Below are 17,383 nucleotides of genomic sequence, written 5' to 3'. Positions count from 1 at the left end.
CTGTCTCTATCTCTGTCAAATAAATAAATAAAATCTTTAAAAAAAAAGAGAGAAGAAAAAGAACATTGCCAGACTAAGCATTGTTATAACCAAAGAAAATGAGTATGACCCATGTGTCACCAAGACTTGGATGCGAAATGAAGAAAGTATGACTTTGTGTATAATGGTGTTGCTGTGTCATATGACGACACCTGTTAACATGTATGGTCTCCCTACATAGGCCCAGCACTGTGCTGAGCACTGTGCATACATCATCTCAGATAATCCTTCAAAAAATCTAACGAGCTGTTGCTATTTCAGCACCACTTTGCAGATAAAGAAATTGAGTCTTAGAGCAGTTACAGGGCTGCCCATAAAAGCTGTTTTGTAGAGTCATGTGTTCTCCCAAATGGTATGTGCTTCCCGGGAAATGAGCCAGAAACAAGAAATATCTGGACTCCCTCTTAATTAATAAATCCACTGACCCTCCTAGAATGTTCTTTGGTAAAGAAAAGACCCTTTCTAAACCAAAGGACAGTGAAAGATGCACATTAATTCCATCAGCTAAAGCAGTCACTTTCAGTCCCTTCAATCTAAGGAGAGCATCATTGGGCTTGTCTTCATTTCCCATCTAGACCTCAGAAACAGACAGTGCCTAGGCAAGCTTTCAGCCTCAGTCTCCCCCCAGAGCAAACCTGCCTGGCGGTAACATAAACCTTGTTTTCTTTTCTATCCTCAGAACTTAGTTTAGTGTTCCAGCTTCTCCAGGACTGTTCTAGGGCTAGTAAATGGCCTAGGAATAGTAATGTGTCTACATAAGAACTAATTTTGGACAATTACCAGGGGAACAAATTAAATTTCCCTCTGAAATTAATTTAATCACACTAATTTTTTTTTCCTCCAGGGTGTTTAGATGCATACAACATATGAAATGTTCTAACTAGGCCCAAATAAAAAGTTAACTTTTCTTTTGCGACATTTGAAAAAGTAAAAATACTCTTAAAGGTATACAGGTTGAGAGACAGACCTAGTATATGCCTTCTCCAGAGAGCTAAGATATAAAACAAAAGGAAGCCATACAAAGGAGAAAAAAAATGAAAGGCTGTATTTCAGTGGGACATTCATAGGGCATCCCTAATGGTTTGTTTGCTTCTATCTGCTTTGCCAAAGCTCTTCTGTGCCTCTTCCTTGTAGATCTGCCATCTGCGGGGAAACAGGTCCTCAGCTTTGGCCTATTGGCCCATCTCATTCTAGGGCTTTAGAGGCCCCGAATGACAAGAGTGGGCATTTCTTTGAGTTGATATGGAGCTGGCTTGCTCAGGCCCATTTCCTGAACCACAAGAGTGTCTTTGGACAACATAGTGCATACGAGCTGCTTTGTTTATTACGACTAAAAATTAGACCATGTTCACACTGCTATGCCATCTGGGAACCAGGCCAAATTTCAGGCAAGACCTCAGCATTTATAACAATAACAAAGGCACAGTGGAAAAGTCCAGTTAATGAGGAGACACCCATAAAGAAATTCCCAAAAGGCCGAAGGGTTATAAGAACACACTACATATAGTCTAATCCTTCCTAAGACTCTACCTCTTACACTAGGGGGCTACACAAATAACACCATGCAATTTTCTCCTGGGGATCAGATGAGAAGTGTGTGTATCTCTGAATTCCCACCCCCAACGGGGTGCTGGGGCAATTAGGACCCATGGCCAAATGATGGAGATGCCCTCCTACAACATTCCTACCTTTTCCTGGTCTCCAGCCCATTCTCATCCAGGGTTGGGCACTAAATCTAAATTTAGACAAACCGACATCACCTGACTTTGTGATTTTTTGTCTTTTGAGTAGTTTTTACTTGAGAGTAAAGGATAAAGGAGAGGGAAGAATAACGGACCAGTTGGGACACTAGGAAAAGAAAATTCTCTACATGGGATGGGAGAAGAGTGAGGCTTCAAAGTATCTTCTATAATTTAAGTACAATAGCGATAATAAAGGCTTATAAATAAATTGAAGTGTCAATCTCTTATTTTTTGTGATCCCATTATCTACAAAGAGTTTAATGAATTTTCAGCAAATTTGGCAGTTTTTGGTTAGGGTGGTCTGAGTTAAACAAAGACTAAATTTGCTTCAGGGAACTGGACTTGGGGCTCCTGGTGACATACATAAAAACAGGCAGTTGTCTTTGTAGGAGCTGACAGATTCAATAAGAAGCTCATGTGAGTGCTGAGCAGAGCAAGAGCTGCCATGATATGAACAGAGAAAATGCACAGTGGCTTCATTTGTGAGTCTTCAGTCAAAACTCACTAAGACAGATGCTCTCAGTCACGGAACTGATTTGCAGCTGAGCAGCTCACAGAAAAATTCTAAGTACTAGGCTCCAGGGTGGGTTCCAGTAGGGGTTTGTTTATTTACTAGCTAGTGATCCACCCACGCATCACTGGGAGGCCAGCTAGGAGTAACAGTGAGTGCACAGAGCAGACCAGATCCTTTCCCCTGTTTCCTGAATGAATAAAGGCATGAATGAATGAATGAATGAATGAATGAATGAATGAATGAAGGCAGGGAGAAAGGAAGGGCAGGCTCCTGGTTGCATCACCCACACCTTTTCCACCATTTCATTCTACTTCCTTCACATTCCTCTTTCCTAGTGCATTCCTCTTATACATTCCTCCTCCTGATTGACTCCATCTGGGATAAGGATTCAAAAAGTTCAGCCAGACTCCTATGCAAGTGTGTCGGTTTGGGTGAAGAAAAAGCCAAAAAGTTTGGTAAGTTTGGCAGAATAGAATTGGGAGGCATTTCATGGGAATAGAAGCCTGTGCTCTGTGACCCTCCACTGAGGGTCGCCTGTGGCAATATAAATGAGGCAAAGAATGTGAAGAGGGTGGAGGATGGGAAACCCAGGGGTCTGACTATAGCATGTGGCCTGAGGATTTAATGAGAAACTGGTTTTCCCAAATGGTTATTTTACTTGTAATAACAAAGGATGTCAAATCCATTTTAGATATTCTCTTCCCACAATAGTCCTTTTCAGGGAAATAATTTGCCTATAACCTCAGTAAGGAAAGTGACACCCAGAAAGGCTAAAAACACTTGAAAAGACCAAGCCAGTAATGGGCTACAGAACCCCTTCACCCTTGGGCCCTAGGAAATTTTCTGATTACAAACCTGAAGAAGAGCCCCTACTGGACTGTGAACTCCTTGAAGAAAAGTACTACTGAGTCTTGTTCACCTCAATGGATCTCACCCCCAGGCCAGCTACACAGCAATTCCTCAATAATTGTTGTTCTTTATAATTTTTAATAATGCTTATTAATTGTTCATAATAACCGTGGTTAAATAAATGCATGAATAAATGAATAAATAAGGAGTCGACTATAGCAGTGATTCAGAGAAGCCCTCAACCAAAAAAGTTGACACACCTATTATATGACTATATGTTACAGGTCAACTCTTTGGGTCAAACACATTCTCTGGCCATTGTCTTCCATTTTGACTCTATACCCAAAGAAGGATACATTAATTTCTAACTCTTCATTGTGGCAAAGATCTCTTTACAGCAAACTGCCAGGCCACTAGGTAAAGATGGGAAGTAAGATATGGGGAGGGAAGCTGAAAAGTAGAAGGTATGGTATATCCCAACCCTAAATAAGCTTCGCCTGAAAGCACTTTACTTACCATTGCATATACTTCAGGAAGGGACTTATCACAGCCTAGATCACCAACATTATACACCATCCACACTGTGAATTCAAACTGGATTTTGCATTTGTGAATGAGCCCCACTGTTTCCCTGAAAATGCTATTGAAATATGCCACCTTTCTGTTGCAAAAATCACATTATAAAATACTTTTCAACATGTGCCCTCTTACTCATGACAGAGACAACTATTTCGACAGAGGCTATTATAAAGGAGAAGAAGGAAGCAAAGAACAAGGCAGGGGGAAGGATGGAAAGAAGGAAGGGAGTTAAGAAGGTAGACATGCCTTAAAAAAAGGAATTACATGTAGAAGATGACAAATCAAACTTCCAATTTAAAATTCATAGATAGGGGCGCCTGGGTGGCACAGCGGTTAAGTGTCTGCCTTCAGCTCAGGGCGTGATCCCGGCGTTCTGGGATCGAGCCCCACATCAGGCTCCTCTGCTATGAGCCTGCTTCTTCCTCTCCCACTCCCCCTGCTTGTGTTCCCTCTCTCGCTGGCTGTCTCCATCTCTGTCGAATAAATAAATAAAATCTTTAAAAAAAAATAAATAAAATTCATAGATTAATACGACACTCCTTGAAAGCCTTGTTTCAGGAAAGCTTCAAGAGCTTCTTGAAGACATTTTCCCCAAAAAACTCTAAGTCATATTCCCTATAAAGAAACAACGATCCAGTTAATAAGTACTTAGTGAATGCCAATTGTCCCAGAAATAATTGAGTATTAGGAAAAAGTGAGGGCTTGGATTCCTCAATCTGCATGCAGTGACTCAACATTTTACCAGCTATGTAACCTTGGAAAAATATCTCCTAGTCCCTCTAATCTTCAGTGTCCTCATCTATAAAATGTGGGTAATAATATCCACCATGGATGTGAAGATTAACTGAGAACACATTTAAAGTATTAGCATTATGCTTGATAATTACTTTTTTTTTCCCCTCTCCACCTCTTTTTGTCAAAATCTTCAGGGCACTCCTAACTAAAATAAGAACAGAGGATTGGTCCATTGCTTCTGAAACCCGAATGTGTATATGAATCCTTTGGGGGGTTTGTTAAAATGCAGATTCTGACTCAATAGCTGGGGAGGAGGGACTGAGATTCTGAGTATCTCATGAGCTCCGGGTAAGCCAGTGATGTTGATCTGAGGTCTGTAGACCACACTTTAAGAAGCAAAGTATTAAATAACCTCAAAGAGTATTGATAAGCACAAATTTCTGTTATATAAGCAAGGCTGCATGTATTTTTTCAAAAGCCTATGTAAACAGATTAGTACAAATCCAAAAAGTCCCATTTGTGCACCATAGATTATGAACTTCCAGAGAACGCTGAATTTCACCAATAAACCATGAAGCTGAGTCATCACAAATAAACGCCTTACACCTAAAACACTTAGACTATAAAGACAAAATGTCCTTTTGACTCAGCTGAAGATATTCTTCCAGACTTCCTTAATCCTTCAAGAAAAATACATTGAATGAAAAGAAAAATCATTGGAAAAAATGGAGATTTTTCACACATTTTCAGTTTAAGCTCTTGCAAATAGAAGATCAGATGAAGCATTAAGTTGGAAAACAGGAGTATGGAAGAAATTCCACAGGTATGCGAAAGCAAGGGGAACACGGCAGTGTGAGGAGAAGAAATGGGAGTGCAAGAAACCCTTTTTTTAAAATGCTGAAGTGCAAAAGGTAAAATACTGATCATTTGCACAGGCAATAGCGTATAGGCCCTGTAAAGCTTCAGGAATTTATTTGTAATTATTTGTTCATAAAACAAATTCAGAATTTTTCCTGATGTTAAAATATTTGAAGTATTGGGGCGCCTGGGTGGCTCAGTTGGTTAAGCCAGTGCCTTTGGCTCAGGTCATGATCCTGGAGTCCCAGGATGAAGTGCCGAGTCCAGTCAGGCTCCCTGCTCAGTAGTGAGTCTGCTACTCCCTCTGACCCTATCCCCGCTCGCATGCTCTTTCACTCTCTCTCTCTCAAATAAATAAATTTTAAAAATATATTTTAAAAAATATTTGAAGCATTGATTTTCAGAAATCTATCTACATATATAACAATTCACATTTGAATTAAACAACAACAACAACAAAAATTCAACAACCTTTCATATTCAAAAACTTTAGTTCCAGCATGTCCCAGGAGTACTTTTGAATGAGCTCATTATTTTCTTCAGTCAGTTTAGGTTGAGATGGGCTAAAAGGTGACTGACACTTGACTTCTGGCCAATTGGTTCCCCAAACCCAGATAGACCATTTTTATATAAATACAACATGGTATTTTAACATTCTTTCATAACTTTTAAAAGACATTATTACTAATACAACTTTAAGAAAATGATTCATCTCTTAGAAAATCGTCTTCCTTACCCAGATACAGTGAAAATGCTAATTATATGTCTGACACTATTCATTTTCATACTTAATATTACAATGTCTTATACTGTTATTTCATTCATGCATATGAAATAATCTCAAATTCCAAGGAGACAGCAAACTCTTGAAGGGCTAACAGTTATTTTATATTTTTTAAAAGTCTCTAAAGTATTTAACGAAGTGACAAACACTAATTTACTTCATCCAAGGCTGAAAACCCAACTGGAAAAAAAATACAAAATAATACATGGGGGGGGAAGCAATTCCATTTATCAAAACAAAACATGAGCTTAATATAATTGTTAGTAATTCACAAAAGCCAGTAATTTCCAGTACAAAACCTAGAGAACCACTTCTACCAAAATAAGGTATGCACTAGCATAAATGCGTATTTTTCACATTTTTCAGCATAACATCTTCATACAGTTTATTAATTTTACCATATCAGAGAGCAAGGGAGAAGAAAAAAAGCCAAACATTTCTTTAACTGATTTTCTCACCTAGAAAAGTCTGAACAATGCTGTCTCTGCAAAACATTACGAAGAAGTTCAGCGCATTTGTGCTTCTAACCTCAAAAATGTCTTGCTTAGAACAATGGCGTTTTTGTGGCATTTGGGCTACAAGAGTGTTTAAAATATCGCAACATGGAACTAAGCGGTTTGCAAGAATCATAGAAACAGGACTTGGAAAGGAATCTTTGAAGTTCAATTATTTATTCCACCCTCTGCTTCCATATAGAAGCCATCTAACCGTAAGAACTTTAAAAAAAATATTTCCAGTTATTAGGATAAAAAGCAATAATATACTTAAAAATTAGGTTGGTAGCAAGGACGGTTGACTACAGAAATTGGAAACTAGGTAAGTCAGAAATTCATAATGATTAATGGTCCAATGACAACTATAGGGAGGCATCTAGTGACAAGGTATCCTCAACTGTCTTGTACTCAATACTTTTATTACTAGCTTAGGGCAGTGATTCTCAATCCTGTTTGCTCATTAGAATCACCCAGAAAGCTTAAAAAATATACCAGAGGTTGGACTCCACTTACAGAGCTTTTGATTTAACTGGCCCATCGTATTAAATACCAGCGAAGATGCAGAAGACATGCTGTAAGTCTGCATACGACACAATAATGAAACGGATATTTAATGACAGAAGAAGTTGTGTGCCAAGTTCTATGACAAGCAAGATAAAGAGATAAACGTGACACAGTCTTTGTCATTAACGATGAAAATGAGATTAACAAAAGATTAAGAGGAGTCAACAATCACCAAAAAGCTAGTACAATCTCAGACTGCAGTAATAATTCTTCTTCTACTTCTAGCTGCCCAAATAACTTGTAGAATATGGTGTTTGACTCTGGAACAACCCACTTTATGGGTTGGTTATAGAAAACCTAAGTTCCTTGGGGATAAAAGGGAGGAGGGAGAATTGCAGATGACTGTCCTGGAGGTTAGTCTAATGAATGAATCCAGGTTTGGTATTTTAAATACATTATCAGAAGGTTTGTCATGTGAATCACGATACATGTTTGCTCAGCTTTGGCCTCAGAAGAAATGCCAAACCAACAGATAATAAAGCAAGAGAAAATCGATTTGGCTCAACTGAAGGAAAAACTGTTTAATAATCAAAACTATCCAAAGACAAAGCCCCAGAGAAGTTCCAAATTCAGTCAATAAATACAAAGGCTGAAAATATGTTATAGATAGGGTGACAGTCCCAATTTATGCCCACTGTCTCAGCAAAATAACTAACAGGATCGATCCCCTTTCATTCTCAAAAGAATCCTGGTTTGGAAGATAAATTATCTATTCTGCCTAGTTTGGGAGTATCATCAGAATAATTAAAGAAAAACTGAGCCAGGTGGGACCCCACACCTCTCACCCTTTCCCACTAAAGAGAGGTGGTGAGTAGCCATCTTGTAAGGGATATAAACAAAGACTGGATATGCATTCAGTGAGAATTCTGTAGAAAGAAGTGGATGGGAAAACTTGAAAGGATAATCCCACACTGAGATTCTATAATGAACTTAAACTAACTTCTTTACAGTACCAGAGAAGTCAGTCAGGTTTTTCTATTTGTATAAAGCAACTCTTCTTCCCTGCATTTTTTTCGACTATTGGTGTGAAATGATGTCACCATCTGCAACCTATCCAAAAGGCACCTGGATAGCCACAGCCATCGTGACATGACCTTGTTTCACCGCAAGCTTCTCAACCAAGGAGCATGAATGAAACCCAGAACAACTAGGGCTGCTAGAGAACTCAAGAGAGGGATACCAGCAGAGATTCATATCACTGATCTAGATATAGGAATCTGATTGTTGTCCTGTGCTTAATTCCTCAAAAAACGGGCTCTCTCTAGTCAAGCAAGAATATTCTTACAAAAATGTATACACAGTTACAACCACATGCATTCATGCCACACATACATTTATACCCATACGTATATAGCTCCTAACCGACTCCTAAGATCATTTTTAAAGTATCTTCAGTTTGACTTTCATGCCTACGTAGCTTACCTCCGTAAGAATCGCAGAAAAAGCCAGATACAAAATACAACAGTAATCTGACCACTGGTTTCATAATTGTGGACATGAATTTGAGGCATTTTTAAAACAAATGATTTGATTAATTTTCCAACTACAAAATGTAAAATATGGTAATTGCCATCTTTTCATAATATGATTCACAGAACCACACTATCTGGTCCAGTACAGAAAACTACAAAACAAGATAAAAACCACTTTGAAACCGTTGGGGTTGGTGGTTTTTCCGTTAACTTCTCAACTGTTACTGAACTTGCCCAATTTTATCCACATGATTGATTTATGGATAACTTTCATAAACCTTTCGCCAACAAAGGAAACTACATTTGCGGTGCTCACTCCACACAGGAAGTAATTTCCCTTCCTGCTCCATCTCTTCATTTCTTGGTCTTGGTTTCAATTTATGCCACTGTAGCCTGGCAATAATGAGCTCTAAGATTCTAACACCAAAATTAGCTTATTTTAATTCTTCTAATTCCAATTACATACTGCTTGGAGACTGAAAAATTTCACGCCATTGCAATGAAGAAAGCGAAATTAAAAACAAAAAATCTGTGTGAAATCTACTTGAAATTTACATCACAAACAGATGAAATGGAACAAGTTTATGAGGACACTGAAATTATCTCAAGCCCGGAACAGGTAAATTAACAAGCAAATATTTCAGAGTTTTAGAGCTTAACTGGGTTCTTTAATTACCTTATTGTGCCATTTTAGAACCCTTAGAAATGGGAACTCAGATGTTAAAACAAAAGATTAAAATAGACCGACCAAATTAAAGAAATAAGGAATCAGACAAATGCTTAGCCAAAGAATAACACTGTTTAAATGAATCAGATGTCAAAGAGATAAAATATTTATGCTTTTAAACTCTTAAATCCAGAAAGAAAATGAAATCAAGTCCAAAAATTACCTTTTCTCCTACAAGTAAATTACTTCTAAAGGAAAAACTTCTGTTACATAGAACATAGAATAATTTACACAGATATTAACAACACACAAAACAGAAGACAATTCTCCATGTTTGCGGGGGAAAAAAACCACTGTTGCTATGGGAATACCCCAATACAAAACACAGCAACCAACAAGCAGAAACCCGTAACAAATGCAAGTTACTGGCACTTTCCACACGAATTCCAACTTGTCACACGGCTTGTCATCATCTGTACTCTTCAGAGCATAAACTGCTCTGGTAGTCCGGCCTATTGATGAGGGTCCACAGGACGTTGGCGCTGCAACTACGCGGCTCAGGAAGAAAAGGAAGAGAAACCCAAATTCCCCATCAGGCTGGGGTGTAAAGCAGGACTCAGATGTGTCCCAGCACGTTGATATCCCAGGAGTCTCCCCCCCCGCCAAAAAAAATAGAGTTTTACCTTCCCATGGACTCGGATAGACAAAATATGTGAGAGGATTCCGTCAAAAATGTACTTACTTTCAGTGAGCCTGAAAGCTTTTATACTACTTCTCTCCTTTTTACTGCAAATTCTTAATTGAGTGGACTATACCCCATGCCCTTTTTTATGCATATTTTTTCTGCCCTTTGACTTCCAAATTCCAACTTTAAAAAAAATAACAATAATAAAACTATTTTTTTCAGGTCCTCTAATTGCTCCCTTCTGATAAAGATGTTTTTCTTACGGTATGGAAGTTCCTCAAAATAAATAAATAAATAAATAAAAACAAATACCGTATGATCCAGTAATTCTTGTACTAGGTATTTACCCAAAGAAAATAAAAATGCTAATTCAAAAAGATATATGCACCTTATATTTATTGCAGCATTATTTACGATAGCCAAGGTATGGAAGCAACCTAAATACTCATGTACAAATAATAAGGAGGATGTGAGATATATAGATATACATACACATACATATACACACATACACTTGAATATCATGAAGCCATAAAAAGAATCTTGCCATTTGCAACAACATGGAGGGACCTAGAAGGTATTACGCTAAGCGAAATAAGTCAGACTGAGAAAGACAAATATCATATGATCGCACTCATATATGGAATCTAAAAACCAAAACAAATGAAATAAAGAAGCCAAAAGCAGAATAAGACCTCTAGAGAGCAAAGTGATGGCTGTGGGGAAGATGGGGGAAGGACGGGCAAAATGGGTGAAGGGGAGTGGGAGGTACAGGCTTCCAGTTAGGAACAAAGAAGCCATGGGAATAAAAGGTACAGCACAGGGAATATAGTCAGCGGTATTGTTAATGGCACTGTAAGGTGGCAGATGGTAACTACACTTGCCGTGAGCACAGTGTAACAGACAGCTTTGTCGACTCAACATGTTGTACACCTGAAACTAATGTAACGTTGTGTGGCAACTATACTCAAACTTAAAAATCTTTAAAAAAAATAAAATAAAGATGTTTTTCCCTAGTTCTTAATCTCCTGAGCACTTAGCATTAGATATGGTTTATCCACCACTCTCCCTACCTCCCCCACCCCCATTTCCTGAGAAGCTCCTTTCCTCTGGCTTTCATTTCACTGTCCTCCCTTTGTTCTCAATGTCTTGCTGCTCTCTGCTCCTTCTTGGGCTCCCTCTTCCTCTAACTAAATGGTTCTACCCCCACACCACACAGCTCAGCCATCACTTTTCAACGAGTTCTAGTTTTTTCTTAGCTTTAAGCATCCTCTTCCAACGGATACCCCTGTTCTACAGCTATAAGCCCACCAGTTACATTCCATATTACCTTGGTATCTCCATTTGGATATCAAGTCAATTTTATCTGGAAGGCAAATAAAATTCTTTTTCATTTTGCGACTCCTCAACTCCTGAAAGCCTATTGATGGGTTGTGGGATATCGGTGAGGTTCGGTGGGGTGAAGTCCAGAGCCGACGACCAAGAAAGAATTCTTGAGGCATCTTTGGTGCAAAATGGCGGTTTATGAAAGCACGGGGACAGGACCCGTGGGCAGAAAGAGCTGCTGCCCCGGGTGGTGAGGGGTGGCTGATTGTATACTACGGGGTTGGGGGAGGTAAGGAAAAAGGGAGGCTGAGAAAATACTTTCATATGTTAAAGAAGATTCACAGGATACCGGAGGCCTTGCCATTGTCAAGTTAAGGTTGTTTTTCCCTCTAGCAAGGCATTAGCATTAAGAAACTTCTGGAGGAACATTACACTCTGCCTGCTTCAAGTGTCTGTCCATGGGCTGCAGGTTACAAAGACATTCAATTGTATTTACATTTACTTCCGGAAGCTAGGTTATTGATAGAAATGCTTTGTTCTTGTAGACTGCTAAGACATTTGTAAACTGAGGGAGACTCAAGTCTTGCAGGACTGTGGTCTCTATAGGTTAACTATTTCTTTTTCCTTTAGGGCAGCCAGGAGTGCCTGAGGAATGTCGCCTATATTTCATGGGGGGGGGGTGCGGGGTGTCAGTTTCTGCTTTGTCCTCAGCTTGCCTTCTGTTCCCTCATCACTATTACCTCATACTCAAATTTTCTTGAACGATCTGATCTCACCTACCCAAACAATAATTTCCTACAACACACCCCTCACCCCCAATTAGGTCCAACTACAGCACTTTGCTCATTGCTCCCCTGCCTAATGTTGATGGTACAAACAAACAAGGCTCACATCAATTCCCATTTCCTCTGGCAAGACTTCCTCAAACACTTTCCCTAACACTTACAACCCACATCACACAATTAGGATTTAGCATTACCCTTTCCTTGTTACCTATTACCAAGTTTGTTCTGATGGGCTAGTCTTCTCTTCTTGAGTAGAGCATATATGCTCAGGTAGAGAGCAGAACCTATACCCCCTGCCCTAGTAATCCCAGTAGCATTCAACACACTGCCCTTCTGAGCAGATACGGCCTTCCGACATGTACTTTCGGGCCCACTAAAAATAGCCTGCTCATCTCAATTTCATTTTTTTTTAATTGAAGTATAGTTGACCCACAATGTTACATTAGTTTCAGGTGTACAACACAGTGATTTGACAACTCTATAGGTCACACTATTCTTGCCCCCTTAACCACCTATTCTAAGAAAAAAAAAGAAGTGGAAACATATAAACCCTGTATAAATGGGTGGGAGAAAAAAGTTTGTTTTGAAGGGCGTCTTGGTCATGTCATTGTAGCACTAACAGCTGAGAGTTGGCCAAGCTGTCCCACTGAATCAACACTCTTCGGAAAACCCAAATGATCATTGTTCTAGCAAGCAAGAAAATCACAAGGGCAACAGCAAATTCCATCCCACAACCATGATATCGACAAGAGATTTTAAGATTCTAGGAATAAATCACAGCATCAGAATTGCTATTTTTGGACGGAAGACTTTATAAGCAGGAAAAACTACTTGGTCACATTTTCACCAATTTATATAAGCCTTTTCACTTCCTAAATGGGATCAACAATTTAGCTCAAAAAAATATGCCTTAGAAACTTCCTATCTACGTTTGCGCATATAATGCATTCAGATATGAAGCAAGCAGCTTTACTGAAGTTTCTGAGTTTGAAGCAGGGTAACTTCCTCATGACTCAAAGGAGTTCATCTCCTTTCTCATATCTTGTTGATGTTCAACAGAATGGAGTGAGGGTGGTATGTGTCTGTGCCTATTTAAAAAAGGGAAAGAAGAACCAGTGGGAAAACCAATGTTTTCCAACATCGTTTCTCTATTTTTAAACAAAATCAGAAAATAGCCATAATTAATCTAACACTTTTTCCTGACATTTTTTGACATCAACACATCTCAATACAACTACAACTGTTTTCACAACTTCCACCATTCACTTTGAACTCCTTTTAATAGGGATAATGAGTCTGGATGCTTGGCTCACTTTCACAATTTTTCTAACATTTTTAACATTAACATATTTTAATACAACCACTGTTTTCATTACTAGCATTATTCATTCCTATTATTAACCAGGAAAACTTTGAACTCCTTTCTAATGAGAATAATAATTCTAGCCCTTGGCTGGCTCTCCCTACACTCTCCAACCCTGCTTTGCTGTACACATCTGGCAGTCCAAAATCCTGCTTATAATTTTATGTTTTCTACCTTCCAGTTTTCACAATATCATGTCTAATGTACCAATTAATTTCACCTAGAATCATTAACCTTGTCTTTTGTTAATGTTCTAAACCCTTTATCTCTTAAAAGCCCTTTTGATCATTTTTTTAAGCCTGTTCTGTATCCTATAATGTGCCTTGAAGCTTTAGGCTTTGTTGATAAATTAAGGTTCTCTAGGTATTGAAATATCTTCCTTCAGCCTTCAAAGAGAAACATTTGCTCGGCCAGGCTTAGGGCTAATGGAAATCACACCATTTATCTGAGCTTTGTGTAAATTTTTCTCCCAAGTTCTCATTTACGAATGCTAAGCGTAAGATTTAAGGTCATTCTTAGCCTCACGTTTGTAAAAAAATTTTTATCTCGCTTATCTGCCTCTGTCTCAGAGTATAAATATTTTATAAGTAGGTATGCAAGGGAAGGAGAGGAGACTTGAGAGATTTTCTTTGTTTTATTGGTGGTGTTTTTCAGGATTGGTCAAAGGAACAGCATGGTATCAAGGGAAAAACAGACTTTGAAATCTGGCCAATCTGAATTAGAATTCCAGGTGAATGGGAGCCATTATCCAGCTGTGCGACCTCAGCAAGTCACTTGAGTGAGATCTCTGCGCCTCAATGTTTTTCACACACAGAAGTGAGATAATAAAAGTGCTCTTATTCATAGAATTATGGTGAAGTTAAATAAGTTCACTATAGTAGAGTGCTTCAAGCCGTGCTTTTCATATGGTAAGTACCACAGGTGTGTAAGCTATTATTAGTACCACTATCTTTATTACTGTTATTATCACCGTTAGTCATGGATCTACCCATCAATATCCATGCTGAGAGTGTCAGGAAAATTTCCTAACCTCGTCAAATGCTTTCCACAGAGTAGGTAATCAATAAATACCTCCTTGATTAATTCTCATTTCCACGTGGCTTATTTGGCAGGGAGGGGTTCTCTATGACCACAGTCACTGACGCTATTAGTCTTATTTCTCTAACCATTGCACCATCAGCAACTTCAACACCTTCAGTATCACAGATCTGCTCATTTTTTGGCATGATACTTACAACAAAAACAGCTTATGGAACTTTAGCTAATTTTTCACTATCTTCCTAACATTCCTATTATTGCTATCTTACTCTATCCAATGCTTTCTAGGGAATCAATAACTTATTGTGACTACTTGTCCACCACCATGTTTGTTTTAAGAGAAAAATCCATATAAAATGTTGAGCACAGGGCCGGGTACACTGTAGGAGATATGCATGTATATTTGCTAGTCTCACTATTATCAAATATTTTATATAAATTATCTCATTTAATCTTTAATAAATGGTCCTATGAAGAAATTCCCTATTTCATAGATGAAATAACTGACGTTCAGACACAAACTGAGATCACAAGTTAGCAAATGAGAGAAAGGATTCAAAACTATGGTCTATTTTAACCCAAAACACTCTTCCACTACATCTGGGGGGACTTCACCAGTTCTCCTTTTATCCTTTTCATAAAAAGTTTCAGTTTATTTCCACTCCTTTTTAGCGTTAAAGTGAGAATATTGCTTTTTCAATTATAAGCATTCTCCCTAAGTTCTATTGAGGTCCCCTCAAATCTACTTCCGTTTGGGGTAATACCCTTTAAAGCTGGGCAAGGTTGAGCGAGAGGCCCCGGGCTTCCACCTTACAAACATATTCCATATAGCAAGTGGTTTAAAAGCTTTAAAATCAGACATAGATTCAAATCCCAGCTCTACACAGACTGGCTCATTGGGTTATTGTGTGTTACTCTACTTTAATCCTTACAATAACTCGATGAAATTAGTACTTGTATCATCCCCAACTTGCAGCTGAGTAAACCAGGGCTGAGAATGGCCCCACAGTTCACCGTATGGCCAGGCATCTAGTTGGGAGTTCCCAAATCAAGACAGTATCAGCTGTGTCTATTGGGGACCCATGCCCAGTTAGGGAGGCCTGCCTCATCCTCTCTGAGCCACAGCAGTGATCAATAAACCAGGGATACCTGTGGCCCCTCTGCTCTGCAGCCTGACTTTCTCAACTCTTGTCCTTCTTGGTTTTGTCAGCTCATAATGAGTTTTGTTCTTTCCTTGAAAGGTTTTCACACTTAGAGACCGAACTGCGTTATTTGATCTGCTATAGCCATGGAATACTGTTCTACTGTTTTGTTGCTACGAAGCTCAAGAGAAAACACAGCTGCAGCCACAGATCTGTGTGCTTTTGTTCAATATCATGTGAGCTCAAAAGAAAACCATCTCTGTATCATTGGTTTATTACTTTTAAAAGATCTGAAACAATCATGGCCAACTGTTAACATTTATTTAATCTGAGTGGTGGGCACACAGGTGTCATTTCCCATGCTGCTCTAATATTTCATAAATTAGGTAAAAATACCTAAGCAGAAAAACCTGTATAGTCTCACAAAGGCAAATAAAGCATGGCTCTCCTTATAGAGTTTCTACTCACAGAATGAAAATACTTGTTACACATTGGAAAACAAGTAAACACAGCCAAATACTTAAATGCATAATTATCCCACAGCAGATTACTTACTACTGTTTTCCCCAAGGTCTTAAAATATACACGTATCTAGTCCTCTTATTTGGAGTTTGATGGTCAAGGCTTTCAAGGGTCATCCTCTACAGTTAAAGGACTAGCTGTAGAATGGATAGAAAGGCATGGGGCCAAGTCTGGTGATGATCAGAGGGGCCAAAAAACCAGAAGCCACACAGAGTGGCATTAATCACCGTGAGGAATTTTAGTCTCATTCTTTCAAGTTAAGAAACATGTTCATCAGCCTCCTGAGGATTCCTTCTCTCAAGGGCAGACTTATGATAACCAAGCTTACAAGATTGATAAATAAAATCAGAGTTTCAATATATTATTTTATAATGAGAAATCTGTCATAGAGCCAGTGTACTAATTCTTTGTAGGAAAACTTTCATTGAACAAATTATAATTACATGACTATCACAGCATGAGAAAAGAGGAATTGTTAGCCACCTTTGTTGAATACTTAATAATACCAAACTACAATAGCCCAATGCATCCATCTCCATAAAAGGGAAAGACCTGCCAATAAGAACAGAATGCTAAAAATTATCCATTGGGCAAAACTCTGTCCTCTAGCTAGTGCCTAACTGCATCCTGTCAATGTTTACCCTGCTTTCATAGTTATCAAAACCATCTCTGAATTCAGACTTTCATGAAATGTGCCCGTGTACTCAATCTTATAGCAGGTCTTATAAGTCGAATGTCACCCACAAAATCGATTCTATCAGTTATCTTTCTTAGAGCCTATAAAAGACTCCATATAGCAACTTAGGTTGAGTCATAGAAAGATGAAAATATCTTTATGAGGGCCCATCATGTAATTCATGAAGTTGTTCATCAATGTATCCCAAGTTCCTAGAACAGTGCCAGTCACTTAATAGACAATAAATATTTCTAATGTAAATGAAAAAAATCATTAAACATTTTTTAAAAAGTAGTTCAGTATAAACGCAAAGCCCATACATTTTCACTAATCATTCTCACTCCTCATTTGATAAACACAATCATTCAGGACCTGGGAACTTTGTCCTACTGTACTTTTCCACATTCAGCCTGAGTTACTCACAGAAAATCCCCCAAAGCTATTTATCACCCATCAGTCAATACCACCACTTCTATCACCAAGTATTACCATAGAGGCCTATGTTTATATTTTCCTATGTATTCTAGTGGCCAAATCAGCACCACAATG

General features: G+C 38.5%; 1 protein-coding gene across 1 annotated transcript in view; it reads right to left on the bottom strand.

Moving 5' to 3' along the window:
• ATP8B4 (ATPase phospholipid transporting 8B4 (putative)) overlaps positions 1 to 17,383 on the bottom strand; it is a 208,033-nt gene that overhangs the window by 166,691 nt on the left and 23,959 nt on the right.

The sequence above is a fragment of the Ursus maritimus genome, unplaced genomic scaffold, assembly GCF_017311325.1.
Source record: "Ursus maritimus isolate PB19 unplaced genomic scaffold, ASM1731132v1 scaffold_35, whole genome shotgun sequence".
Taxonomy (NCBI): Eukaryota; Metazoa; Chordata; class Mammalia; order Carnivora; family Ursidae; genus Ursus; species Ursus maritimus.
The sequence above is the reverse complement of the archived record's forward strand: the minus strand, read 5'-3'. Positions and strand labels throughout refer to the sequence as shown.